The following is a 13,524-nucleotide window of genomic DNA, read 5'->3' as shown; positions in this document are numbered from 1 at the left end:
TCTCGAAGGACAGCTTATTCTGTATATACTCTGATACGGCATCGGTTGTCAGCACGCGCAAAGCTAGGTCTCTATATAACCTAGCTTTGTACGTGCTGTCAAGAGACAAAAAACTTCAGGATCTTCAGGATTTAAAATATCCGCGAACTTTTTAGTTCGAGCCTCGTCTCTTGTCAGCAGGCACAAAGCTAGGTTACATAGAGACCTAGCTTTGCGCGTGCTGCCAACCGATGTTGTAACAGAGTATATACAGAATAAGCTGTCGCTCGAGATAAGCTTTGTCCACATTGAGTTCGCGCTCGCGTGTTCGCGCCTTCGTTTATTCGCATCTTCGCAAAGATCACGAAAAACATTTGCACTTCTGTTCAGATACACGCAAAAATTTTGCTCTTCCCATTCTGAGAGCCAATAAAAATTGAGCAATCATTGCGCCATCTGCCCTTCTCCATCGACGTTGTCCAAAGAGGAAAACGAAACTAATCTTCCCAGCCTTCCTCTCCAATGTGATTGGTGCTTTTCTCGCGAAGGCGCGAAATTCTTGGCCTAGTCGCAAGAAATTTGTATCTTCGCGAGGTGAGGACGCAAAGTAGCGAAAACCCAATGTGGACAGTAGCGCGATCTTGCAAACAAGCAAAGCGAATATGCGAACTCGCAAAATGTGTCAGTCTGGACAGGCCTATAGGGAGTTGCCTATCCTGTAGAGTGAAAACAAATTTCCTCACGCGCATTCTTTACCCATGGTCACACCCTCCCAAGTCTTACCGCTCTTCTGGTAGCCATATTGGGTGGTCTCAGCTTCATTCCTGCTTTAAACCCACCAATATGGCAGCGTAAATCATGTCACGAGACTCAGCTCCTCCTCCAACTGAAAGATCTCTAAAGCGTGAAAACAAATTTCCTCACGCGCAATCTTTATCCATGGTATCTCGGTCTCCTTATTACTGCTACATGGTGGCAAGTAATATTTCCGTGGAGTAGTTTTAGCGGAGCTAAACATAAGTTTAACCGAATTGCCTTAAATTATATTTATGCCTTATATAATATTGCTCTATGGTGGCACAATGCTGCATGCCCAAATGGACACAGTCATAGCATACTCGATCCACTTCGTTGAGAGCGTGATTGAGTAGGCTATGACAGGTCGTCTGAATATGATTCGTCTGCTGAAGGTCGTCTGAAGGACGGTTAGGAAGGACTTCAGGATTCTCCTCGAGGCTGGCTAAAATACCCCAGATTTGGTAATTTATTAATGTTTTTATTATAAATTTTATTCGTATTTCAAGTGAAAAGGTATGTTCATTAATTTTAATGTAAATTAGGCATTGAAAATCTGCAAAAATCATGGTAAACTCCGAGTTCGTAAATTGCGTCCACGAGGTTAGGCTTAGCGCCTGTGATGAACGTAAGGAAGGCCAAGGCTTATGTGGAAGTAAGACTCGCTAAGTAATTAAAGTAAGTACTAATTTTTTACTACAATTTTTTTTCAATATCTAGTGTATAAGGGTTACGAGTTTATTAGTCAAGCCGTACAAATTACAGCCTTGGGGTGTGAACGTGAAGCTATCCATGCGTAATTGGATGTTGCGGTATTTGAGCGTAGAACTTGGCTATTATATCAAGTGAACCATTGGTGCAAGTTGCCTTTTTTTAGCAAGTTTGTTAGACTTTCCCTCTATTAATATTAGCTAATAAATAAATGGATGATAGCGTTTGGGGGTCCATGGATGGTTTTTAATCGCAGTTAGTAGAGTTAACGGTGATATTGTGATACTTTTAGAAGTTGAAAACCCAAGGATGATTTTTATTAGCCTCCTAGTAAGGGAATTTATTATTATTACTATTTAATCTTTTTCGTTGGTTTAAAAGTAACTCAAAGTGATAATTTATGTCAAGATTGACTTTTAGCCGTAAAGTAACTCAAAGTGATAATTTATGTCAAGATTGACCCTTAACCGTATTAATAGCTATGTAATATTTATTTTTCTAGTTATGCTAAATGATTTATTTGAAAATGAAATTAATGTTATTCTAAATACTTGTGGGATTTAAGCAGAGCTGCGCTAATTAGCTGGCAACTAATTAAATTAGAATTAGCACATGGATAAATATTTATCTAATTAGCAATTAGGTATAGAAGCTAACTAAATTCAATTAGTAACTAATTTATTTTTGAAACAAGTTAATAACGAGAGATTAATTGAAAATCCAATTGGCTAATTATAATCCTAAATCTAATTAATTTTTAATTAGATGAATGCTTTTCCGATGCATACTAATTATTATAATTACTTCCCAATTAGCAGTAAGGTAATTTAAATTCAGTTAGCATCTTCAATAATTAATTCGAATGTTAATTTGCAAAAAAATTAGCGCAGCTCTGCATTTAGGATGATAAAATTTTTAAACTGCATTACAGTGTTTGAATTGGTTTTTATTTTAGCTATCATCCGTTTCCGAAGGAGCAATTTATGTTGGATTCTAGAATCAATATCTATTATTTGACAAATGACATGCAATATGAATCGAGTCAATGAACAATTCGGGTCTACACTTTGATTTTATCCGTAGAAAGGGAATCTCATTAGGAAAACAATTAGAAGCGTGTAAAGCGTTTTAGGCACTTAATGCGTAGCAATAATTAAATCTTATTATTATAAACATATTACCCCTATGCAATTATCAGGGTACTTAGTTAATTATTATTCTATTTATTTTTAGAAGGGAAGCGCTTGCCTGTTGTTTTTAGGGATTTTGTTTTTGCGCCAGGACATAAATAAATTACTTGATTATGGAATAGGTGAAACCTGGTCTTAGCCCTCCCTTTTAAGAATAATGAACGCAATTAGAATTTTAAGGGTGAGATTCCCTTTGCGGTATTAAGGTATCTAGTTTATGGTTTTAATTATAAAGATTTTTAGAGGAAAAAGCTTTCGGCAACTCGTTGAGGGACTTTTGTAGGATATAAATAAATTTTTGATTTATGTTTAAGGTAGAAGGTTGCTTGTACGCTTTGTCCTTTAAAAGTAATCACGATTTTAAGCGGGTGTAAGGCGAGTCTTAGGATTTATGGTATTATTTTTCTATTAAGGTATTTAGTTTAATGTTACGCGTCACGCGTATGTCATTTGTCAAATAATAGGAATTTGTGTCTTATGCCGGAACATTTTGCGTTACATCATGCGAGAATACGCTTGTGGATTCTCATATTAAGGTAATTAACTTGAAATTACGTGTGTGACATTTTTTCCCAATTATTGATTCGAATTTTTCTTGCGCAGGAAGAAGTGGACGTCTGCAAGTGGACTTTCATTGGAAATCCCATGCTAAGGACGAAGTGGACGTCTGCAAGTGGACTTTCATTGGAAATCCCATGCTAAGGACGAAGTGGACGTCTGCAAGTGGACTTTCATTGGAAATCCCATGCTAAGGACGAAGTGGACGTCTGCAAGTGGACTTTCATTGGAAATCCCATGCTAAGGACAAAGTGGACGTCTGCAAGTGGACTTTCATTGGAAATCCCATGCTAAGGACGAAGTTTCCTGGTTTTTGGGGGCTCCACAGCGGGCCTTAGTTTAAATTTAATAATTCCCGAGTTGAACAGGGACTTGTTAAATTTAAATTGGGCTCGCAAGGCTTACTTTGGGGGTGGTAGCTTAAGTTTAAAATTTAAGTTTCGATTTTGGGGAAGGAACAAAAATAGTCGAAAAACACTTAGGGTAGTTTTTTTGACCTTTTTTATGCTTTTTTATTGTTTTTTTTAATAAAATTTTTATTTTTTAATAAATTTTTCATAAAAAAATTTTTTTTTATAAAAGAAAATTGTTTTTATGTTAATATTTTCTTTTTTATCTTTATAAAAGAAAATTGTTTTTATGTTAATATTTTCTTTTTTATCAAGTAAAAAGCTTAAAAAGGGACCTAAAAATATCCCCCTAAGTCCAGACCCTAGAAAATTGAAACCAAGTCTAGTATATAAAAAATTCAAGAAAAGAAAGAACGAGGTTTAAGGCAAAATTTATTCAATAAAAAACAAAAAAACCAAAGTGTTTACAAAAATTTCGAACAAAAAAAATATTAAAGAGGTTTCTAAGTTAAAGTTTGAACGCGTAAAAAAAATAATAAGTAGTTACAAATAAAATTTCCACGAAAAAAATTAAGTTAAGTGGTTACATGAAAAATTTGCAAGTAAAAACGATGTATTTGGTCTCTTCTAGCTTCGATGACTTCCTCCATATCTTTAGGTCAGCGCTGAGAGAAAGAGCAAGTCCAGAAACATCATGTAACGTAAATCCAACGAAGAATGGCATCAGGAATGATACATAGCAAGTCCAGAAGACATCATGTAATGTGAATCCAATGAAGAATGGCATCAGGAATGATACATAGCAAGTCCAGAAGACATCATGTAACGTGAATCCAACGAAGCGTGTCATCAGGAATGATACGTCTCGGAAGGACAGGCAACAGAAAAATCCAAGAATATCAGCCGCATCTATAAATGAAAACATTAATAACACATCTTAAACTATTGCCTAGTTTTGGGCAGAACGAAATAATCTTAGATTTAAATAATTTAAGAAAAAAAGTCCTTAATTAAAAAACAAGATCCCAAATTTAGAGAGAAAGACCAACTACCCCGAATTAAAGAAAGGCTTGACTACCGCGATTGCCACCCTTTATTAAATAATAATCTGGCTAACTCATTATTTCCCAAAATTGTATAGAAAATAATTTTAGAAAAACCTAACTGTACCCTTTTATTACCTTAATAATTTAACACATCGCCTGAACTAATTTTGGGAAAACCTACCATTTCAATTAAATTATAGCTTAATAATGAAAATAATTTAAAATATCCCCTAAACTTATTTCAGAAAAAAAAATCTGCCCTTCATTTAAATTTAAATTATTTAACTTAATAATGAAATTAATTTAAAATATCCCCTAAATTAATTTTAGGAAACCTGACATTTATTTTAACTAAATTGCTTGCCCCTTTTAATAGAAAAATAATTTAGAGATTGCCAATTTTAGGAAAACCAGCCATTTATTTAAAACTATTCCCACAGATAGAACCCATAAACAAAAACTTGAGTTGAAAGGACAAGGCTGAACTTAGGCTTAGGGCAAATGTCCACGCGTCTTAAAACTATCTCTGCGGGACTTGATTTTCGAAAATCTGTCGCTTTAGCTCAATTAATAATAGTCCCTAAACTAATTTTAGGAAAACCTTCCATTTATTTTAAAACTATTCCCACAGACAGTATCCGTAAAATAACTAGAGTTTAATAAGACACTGCTTAATTTAGGCTTAGGGTCCTCTTGTTTTAAAATTATCTCGGCGGGACCCGATTTCCGAAAATCTCTCGCGTTATCTCTTAAATTAATTACGTACCCCGTTTAATAGATTATAATAATAGCCCTAAAATAATTTTAGGAAAACCTTCCATTTATTTTAAAACTATTCCCACAGACATTATCTGTAAAATAACTAGAGTTTAATAAGACACGGCTCAATTTAGGCTTACGGTCCTCGTGTTTTAAAATTTTCTCTTGGGGGGACCTTGTTTCCGAAAATCTGTCGCGTTATATCTAAATTAATTACGTACCCCGTTTAACCGATTATAATAATAGCTCCTAAACTAATTATTAAGGGATTCTCTCTTGTCCAGCATCTCGTTGTAAAATATTATTTATTTTACTTGACTTTTAATAAATAAATAAAATTCACTAACATTTAACACTGCCTAATTAATTTAAATACTTGAAATAAAATAAATAATTTAAGGGGAGCTAGATGAGTTTGGATTATTGGAAAGGTTAGGCTTACGGACTGTTAAAACACCACGAGGCGAAGCAATGGCCGCCAAGTATGTTGAAGAGCTTCGAATTCAGCTTGCGTCCTCGGTGAAAACGATCAGCGAAATGGCGGATCTATCAAGAATCGACCTCAAAAGCCGGGATCACGATCAGCTGAGTGAGAAAGGTTTTCCCAAGCGACTTCCCTGACGGCTTCCAAGCAATGAATGAACGGGTGATCCGTAATGATCAGCTGAGCGAGAAAGGATTTCCATGCGACTTTCCTCGACCGCTTCCAGGCAAGAATGAACCGACTGACGCGTAACTTCCATTCCAAATAAGTAAATTTCCATCGTCGGGGGGCGCTAAAAGCTCCTATGGGCGGACTCGGGTGCGAAGTATCCGAGGCGCGAGATCCAAATAGCTGAACACCGCTAGGCATAAATGAATGAACGCTAGGCCTAAATGAAGGAACGCTAGGCCTAAATGAATGAACGCTAGGCCTAACTGAATGGACAATCATTACCTATTACCATTAACATCTGTCGTGACGTCACAAGTCAATTACCTCGGTGACGTCATAGGTCACGTGATCTGACGTCATAGCTCACGTGATCTGACGTCATAGGTCACGTGATATGACGTCATATGTCACGTGATTTTACGTCATAGGTCACGTGATCTGAGGTCATAGGTTACGTGATCTGACGTCATAGGTCACGTGATCTGAGGTCATAGGTTACGTGATCTGACGTCATAGGTCACGTGATTTGACGCCACAGCTCACGTGATTTGACGTTATTAGTCACGTGATCTGACGTCATAGGTCACGTGATTTGACGTCATTAGTCACGTGATTTGACGCCACAGCTCACGTGATTTGACGTTATTAGTCACGTGATCTGACGTCATAGGCCACGTGATTTGACGTCATTAGTCACGTGATCTGACGTCATAGGCCACGTGATCTGACGTCATAGGTCTCGTGATATGACGTCATATTTTACGTCATAGGTCACGTGATATGACGTCATATTTTACGTCATAGGTCACATGATATGAGGTTATAGGCTACGTGATCTGACGTCATAGGTCACGTGATCTGACGTCATAGGTCACGTGATCTGACGTCATAGGTCACGTGATTTGACGTCATTGTATAAAGTCTGTTATTCTGACTGTTTATTAAGAGTGTGTCACGTGTCTCACGTCAGCATACTCGACTCACGGCTCTACTATGTTGGGAAAGCATTTTAATCATACTCTAATTCAGAGGTATGAAGCAAGTTTCTATACCTTAGTCACTAAATATAATTTGTAAGCTTACAAGTAAAAATAAATTTGTCAGGCAGACTTATAAATATTAATTCAATATTTTATTTCGAAATCTATTTCATTTGATACATTCGGATTTAATAAAAATTTGTAATTAAAATACTTTTCAAAAATGTGGTAATCATTTTTATAAAGTCTTTTATTCTTTTTATTATTTGACCCCATAACTATAATTAATAAGCTTATAAATAGAAATAATTTTACCAAATAATATTTTATAAATATTAATGCAAGTTTTTATTTTGAAATATATTTCATTGATACATTAGATTTTATTAAAAAGATTAATAATGAAAATAATAAGAATATTTTTATAAACGTGTAACTTCCGAGTGTTGAGTCCAGGTACTGAAAATAATAAGAAAATTTCTATTATTAACAAATTTTAATCGGCTTAGAATTTCCACTGTTTTTCCACGCTAATATCCTACGGTGGAAAACGAGGTTGTTAGGATGGAAAACCAGGGTATTTGGTGGCAAAACGTAGCATTATGCTTTTGCGTCCAGATAGGAAGTGCGTAAAGTCACTGAGTGTTGAAAAATTAGGAAAGTAATTTGCGCGTTTTTATGGAATAAGTTAATTGTTAAAATTAAAATTGCATAAATATTATTAACCATGTATAGATTAAGCGTATAAATGAAATATGTAAGTGCGAGTGAACAATAGTAAAAAGATAAAAGCCCACCCAACCTTGAATACAATAATAACACAAGTAAAAACCTTGAGCTTTCAATTTCTAAAGCGACCAACCCTTAATAGTAACAAAAATGCACCTTCGTATTTGTAAAACAAGCTTTGTTAATCTGTAATCCTGGAGAGCTTCTATCTCGAGCTAGCGAAAGGGGAACGTACCCAAAACACGTCTGTTTCTCCACAAATCGAGAAGAGTTTTAAAAGAAAGTACTAGCTTGTGGCCCCGGATATTCACTTATAACGTAAGTAAATTTATTGAAGTAAGGATTAAGGGTTCCAATTTTTTGTTAGAGTATCGATGGGCTATTCACTCTGATTTTCTTTACGGGTACCATGTTTTACCACTGTGAAAAGATGCACATCGAAGTACGGTACGATGTGGCTACTCTTACGAGCCCAGCCCTTCGTATTAAATTATTTGTTTAGATAACCCAGAGTTGCTAAATAATTACCTCGGAACTAAGACCAATTAATAAACAAAAATAACTACCCAACCATTGTTTCAGTCCGGTGGAGGGATTTAAATATATGAGCTATCCCAAGTACCGCTTTTCTACACTGAGGCCAGAATGCGCGAGTGTTTAGCCCCTCGGTGACACTATAAACTATACTTCAATCTCACTATTAAATTCTACATTGTCGAGGGGTCCGACATTTACACGAAATCCCGTATGCTTCTCACGAAATCTTTGAAGTAATCAATAAATTACGAAATCAAAGAGGAAATTCCGAAATCTTAAGCGAAATCAAGAAGAAATCCCGAAATTTCGTACGCTTTTTTTTGGTACAGTCGGACCCCTCGTATATTGTACTTGGTATGCCTCAAAACAGAAACATTTATAGCTTAGAAAGAAATATCAATATGGCGACAAGGAATGAAGTAACGCCAGAATTTCCAGGAACGTTTGAATCATTACCGAACATCTGAAATTATAATAAAAATAATAAGAACTTCCATCAAAATGATATAAAGAATGGGTAGATTTTACTGATAACTAATATTTTTGTAGCACCATAGGAGCGAAGGCACTCGGCGTTGCCCGTCAGCCCGTCAGGACATTTTTATGCGGACATTATTCCATAAAGAAGGGTTTTTAAATTTCTGGCCGCCATTTAAAAAGATGGCAACAAATCGAACCCAAAAGACCATTCAGCCCGTCTATAGGTTAAAGGAAACCTGTGTACTAAATATTTGCGAAATCGGTTGAAACGCGCGGACTTTGTTGCATAGAGAAGATTTTTTACATTTCGGGGCGTCATTTATTAAGATGGCGGCGGATTGGAAAAATATTTCTTAGTACGCGCCTACTACTTATGAGTAACGTTCCTGCAAATTTTCAGCCTTCTATGGCAAGCAGTTTGGACTGGGCGTTGACTATCAGTCAGTTTGTCAGTCAGAACTTTGATTTATATATATATAGATAAATAAATTAGTTCTTCCATGATAGAACTAAACAGAAATATTCATTAATTTGCTTGAACCGGCAAATAATAATGCTTGAACACGAAAGATTTGATTAAACAAAATTTCTAAAAAATAAAAGTTAAACAAGATGGGCCAAGGGCTGGGCTCATAATAGTAGCCCCATCGTACCGTACTTAACAGGCGTACATAAAATTTACGTGAATAGCCCCTCGATGCGCTACTTTTAACTGTGCTAAAATGATTACCAGTAATCCTTACTTCAATAAATTTATTTATGTTATGATTGTAATAGCGCGACGCCAAGAGAAAACTTGAGTGAGTAGCCCCTCGATGCGCTACCCTTAACATTGCTAAAATGATTACCCGTATGGCCATTATAAAAATGAGGTTTTAGCTTTAACAATGTTAAACCAGAAGGGGATAACAGAAGAAGGATGACACTCTGTATCCTCTTAATGCTTTAGTTATGTAACGTCATTCTTCCCAGGCTCACCCTTTTAGTTTGCTTTCCCGTTCATCAAACTACAAATGGGCATCGCACCGTAAGGTGAATTCTATAATTGTTTGGCACTAAATCCCCAGCAATCATCCCACAAACCTCGTCTTGACGTGGGACAAAAATGCACAAGCGCGTCTAGCCAAATATTTAAACGCTAATAGAGTAATATGAGGGAACTATTTATCGCGTAGTGATTCGTTTTAATAACCTTGCTCTAAATGTTCCGATGTTGGGAAGAGTGACGTTACACTTACCCCGCTTTGTGGTACACTTCTCTCGAAGAGAAGTATTATGGTTAAACTGATTACACACAAGTAACCCTTAATAGAATAAAAGAAAGTTTTAGTGATTATCCCCTCGATGATCGAGTTACCTTTAACAGTGCTAAAATGATTATGTACTTAAAGGGGCTCACCGGCGCTGTTGGGGGAGACCGCCCTTAGTTCAGGGGGAAAACACCCAGTTCTTTGGCCATAAGGAATGGCGCCACCGTCGCGGTGGGCGGGTAAGCAATATGCTAACCAACAGTTTGACCCCCACCCCCTTCCTTCACCCCAAAAGCTCCGGCCAGCCCCTTTAACGTTCAATTAATACACGTACAGAAACTTTTAATTTACAACTTATGCCTACGCATACTTATCGCATCTTAAAAATTTCTAACATGAACTTATGGCCAGAAGCGTTTGAAAGAGAAAGAATTCGGTAAAACACTCAATCAGGGATAAGGGAGGTGAGATGGATTGGAAATGATGTAGGGCGACCTGCGGCCAGGCTGGGAAATAAGGATATTTTTTAAACTAGTCCTTTGGACCAGTGACCCCCTAGTGTCTGAAATCATTTACTGGTGTCCGGACTGGTCCCATCCTTTGCTCTCCAATAGATTTGCAATTAATAAACTGGTCCCGAGGACCAGTAACCCCCACTTCTTGAATTAAAAAACTAGTCCAAGCAATTAATAAACTGGTTTTGGACCAGAGGAAGTGTGCTATTTCCCAGCCTGCCTGCGGCACCGTATCTCTCCCAGTGTACCTCGCGCACGCCCCTACCCTTCGGTAGGCGATTGCCAAGTGCTGCCGCGTAGCGCCATTTTATATGTACGAGAACTAGCTTCTAATTTTAAGATAGAGGGAGCGTCCTTTACAATTTCGTCCGGTACGACCCTACCTAACCGCTGAGGATGATGGGAGGACTACGGTGCCGTAGGTGGTGGTACTTCATTCCTCTCTCCTTCAAGACTCAATAATTGTAATATCCCGGTGCCTTAAGACCATTCCAAAAATAACATCAGTACCTATATATTTTCTTTGCCTAGATAATAAATTCCCCTCAATTTCTTTCAATGTTGAAATAGGGGAACGGTATTGAAAGCGTGAAATCATATTGTGGACGGCGACGACGGGTGAGACGAATTTTAAAGGGAGAGAATATATAGCTGAACCTTACTATCATAATTTCCTTCATAAGAAGATGAACGAAAAATATCACCTAACCACAATTCTCTCCCTTTCACTTTCCCTTTAACGACTAACGAAAACTTTTATACAGCCAAAGGTGGGTATACTGGCACGACGGGGGCAACAACAATAGGGCAGGTCAAACTAAGAGCCTCAACGTAGATGTCCATGGTCTTACCTTTTATGATGGCGGCAGGAGGATGGGGGGGGATGATGAGAAACGTCCAAACCGCGGAGATGGTTACTGAAAGAACATGAAAAGGATCAAAATTAAACACGCCCGTCTTTTCACAAACTAAATAAAGAAATTCATTTTTTAAATTAATTTTTGGGACCCTTTTACGAACTGAATCTACACCTAGATTAGGCGGGAATACAACTTTCAAATCTAGTAATTCTCTATTGTGAATGTAATATTATCCTTTATATTTAGCATATTTTTCAAGTTACTAATTTAATTACTATACCAGGGATAGATTTAATTTTAGAAGCAGGAATGGAGAACGGTTAGTATTTACTTCAGTCCGACTCATAGCCTAGTATAGAGCCCCTCCCTCCAACACGTAATTAAAATTTTAAATTACCTTATAGGCTCACTTAAAGTACGTTTTGATGACGTTGCTGACGGGGAAGGCGAAAAATACGTAATTCCTTTTTACCTCTGTCGCTCTGACCCGCCTCTTCTTTCATACCCCTCCGTCCCGTGGAAGGAAGTCCGTTTTTTATCGTTTTTTTTATTTTTTATTAATAGTAAATTATGGTTCTTAAATAAAGGTAACGGTTTTTTACTCTTTCCCTACACCAAAAACTCTACTAGATAAGTGTTTAAGATGGATTAAAGATTGTGGGAGGGTCGAGTTAACGCCCGATAAAATTAAAATAATATCACTTCAAGTGCAGTCAACACGTAATATAGGCGGCGTTGCTTCAAAGTCCTAAGCTAGCACGAAAAACCCGCTATTTTTTTAATTGGATTTGCGTGGTCACGTGATGCGCATAACCAAGGTAACTGGGTACGGGTGCACGAATCTCCCATCGAAGACTCCCTCACCGGCAGGGCCGGAAATAAGCACAGGACACTGGACATTGTCCAATAAAATTTTAAAATGTCCCATAATTTTTTAAAAAACTAAGGGGGTCACGGGACATTTTGACCAATAAATTTTCCCAAGTTTTGATAGCTTGACTATGGAGATGCGACACTATTTTTGCACATTACAGTGGACAATGTCCTATAAATTTTCCAGTCAAACAAGGGGTCACTGGACACATGTCCTATAAGAAATTTTTCTTATTTCCGGCCCTGCTCACCGGTCACCCCTATATCCTCCTAGCTACTATTAAGCTCGTACCGCTTTTACATCCTATCCCTCTATCTCTTGGATACTGATAAAAAATGTTGCATTAAAAAAAACACAAGAAGCTTCAGAATGTCATCGAACAAGCAGAGTACCGCTGCGAGGAAGCTTTTTTCTTCTTGGCCCTCCTTGACAACTAAGTATAATTTAAAATTCTCGAAGAGAAGTATTATATACTTCTGACACAATATATTGTAACACACCTCTCATTAGTTTCATTACATTTGGACCATTAGATCCAAAGATATTGTGGATTGAATCGGATTGAATACTGAATTTACAATTTTGACATTAGAAATTAATTTTTATAAGAAAAACTATCCACTCTAGAAGCTTGGACCCATTTTAGTATAATAGAATAGATTGTAACACACCTCTCATTAAAATTTTCGGACATTGGGACCAGTAGATCCAATCATCCGAAGATATATTCAGTCTTAGCACTGAAGCCATTTTGACTTTGGAAAATAATTTTTATAAGAAAAACTATCCACTCTAGAAGCTTGGACCCTGTTTAGTATAATAAAACACGCCAAAACACACGTCTCATTCAAATTTCAGGTTATTCGGATGTATAGGACAAAGGATCTGGCCGAAAAAGCTACCTACTCCCATAGAACTTAATGTTAATTTTGGGTTCCTTTGAATAATCTTCAAAAGTTGCGCTTAAACATGTAAATCGAATTCTTGAACGCGCGAGCAGCTTGCGTCGTGTTGCGCGTGATCGAGTGAACTATGGTTTAGCATAGAGACTATAAACCCCAAGGAGTGGCAGGTTTCCCGCTCTACAAGCGCAAATAATGATGTTGCTCCTAAATTGGTACATGAGAGCTTCCGGCCCGTTTAATTTTGCTTAGCGGAAGTCGCCTTGTACCAGGAAAAACCGGAATAAGGGGCAACAAGTTGAGGCATTCCTTCCACTCCTTGGGGTTATAGTCTCTATGGGTTTAGTAGGGAAG

The 13,524-nt window shown here is 37.1% G+C and overlaps 4 long non-coding RNA genes across 10 annotated transcripts; 2 read left to right on the top strand and 2 right to left on the bottom strand.

Annotated features, from left to right (window-relative positions):
- Window positions 1-684: 684 nt before the first annotated feature.
- Window positions 685-3,835, top strand: LOC149651506 (uncharacterized). Of its 4 annotated transcripts, XR_016371252.1 has the most exons (5): window positions 685-1,238; window positions 1,320-1,452; window positions 2,441-2,508; window positions 3,140-3,211; window positions 3,279-3,835. It is a non-coding gene; the product is annotated as an uncharacterized LOC149651506 (long non-coding RNA). The 4 variants fall into 4 exon arrangements; XR_016371253.1 differs by lacking the exons at window positions 2,441-2,508; window positions 3,140-3,211; window positions 3,279-3,835 and adding an exon at window positions 1,495-2,428 and having other exon boundaries at window positions 1,320-1,429; XR_016371254.1 differs by lacking the exons at window positions 685-1,238; window positions 2,441-2,508; window positions 3,140-3,211; window positions 3,279-3,835 and adding an exon at window positions 1,495-2,428 and having other exon boundaries at window positions 1,250-1,429.
- A 163-nt stretch (window positions 3,836-3,998) lies between these two features.
- On the bottom strand, window positions 3,999-6,340 carry LOC149651505 (uncharacterized). Its single transcript, XR_016371256.1, has 2 exons — window positions 5,831-6,340; window positions 3,999-4,492 (listed from the first exon to the last, which is right to left on the bottom strand). It is a non-coding gene; the product is annotated as an uncharacterized LOC149651505 (long non-coding RNA).
- A 1,005-nt stretch (window positions 6,341-7,345) lies between these two features.
- LOC149651503 (uncharacterized) lies at window positions 7,346-13,443 on the bottom strand. 3 transcript variants are annotated; one of them, XR_016371247.1, is made up of 3 exons: window positions 12,940-13,443; window positions 11,386-11,451; window positions 7,346-7,482 (listed from the first exon to the last, which is right to left on the bottom strand). It is a non-coding gene; the product is annotated as an uncharacterized LOC149651503 (long non-coding RNA). The 3 variants fall into 3 exon arrangements; XR_016371248.1 differs by lacking the exon at window positions 12,940-13,443 and adding an exon at window positions 11,867-12,004; XR_016371249.1 differs by lacking the exon at window positions 12,940-13,443 and adding an exon at window positions 11,792-11,931.
- Window positions 7,979-11,936, top strand: LOC149651504 (uncharacterized). 2 transcript variants are annotated; one of them, XR_016371251.1, is made up of 4 exons: window positions 7,979-8,070; window positions 10,875-10,998; window positions 11,066-11,713; window positions 11,799-11,936. It is a non-coding gene; the product is annotated as an uncharacterized LOC149651504 (long non-coding RNA). The 2 variants fall into 2 exon arrangements; XR_016371250.1 differs by having other exon boundaries at window positions 11,066-11,841.
- Window positions 13,444-13,524: the final 81 nt, after the last annotated feature.

This window comes from Phalangium opilio, unplaced genomic scaffold, assembly GCF_054372755.1.
Source record: "Phalangium opilio isolate 3A_F unplaced genomic scaffold, DU_Popi_V2 ptg000082l_1, whole genome shotgun sequence".
In the NCBI taxonomy this organism is placed as follows: domain Eukaryota; kingdom Metazoa; phylum Arthropoda; class Arachnida; order Opiliones; family Phalangiidae; genus Phalangium; species Phalangium opilio.
The sequence above is the reverse complement of the archived record's forward strand: the minus strand, read 5'-3'. Positions and strand labels throughout refer to the sequence as shown.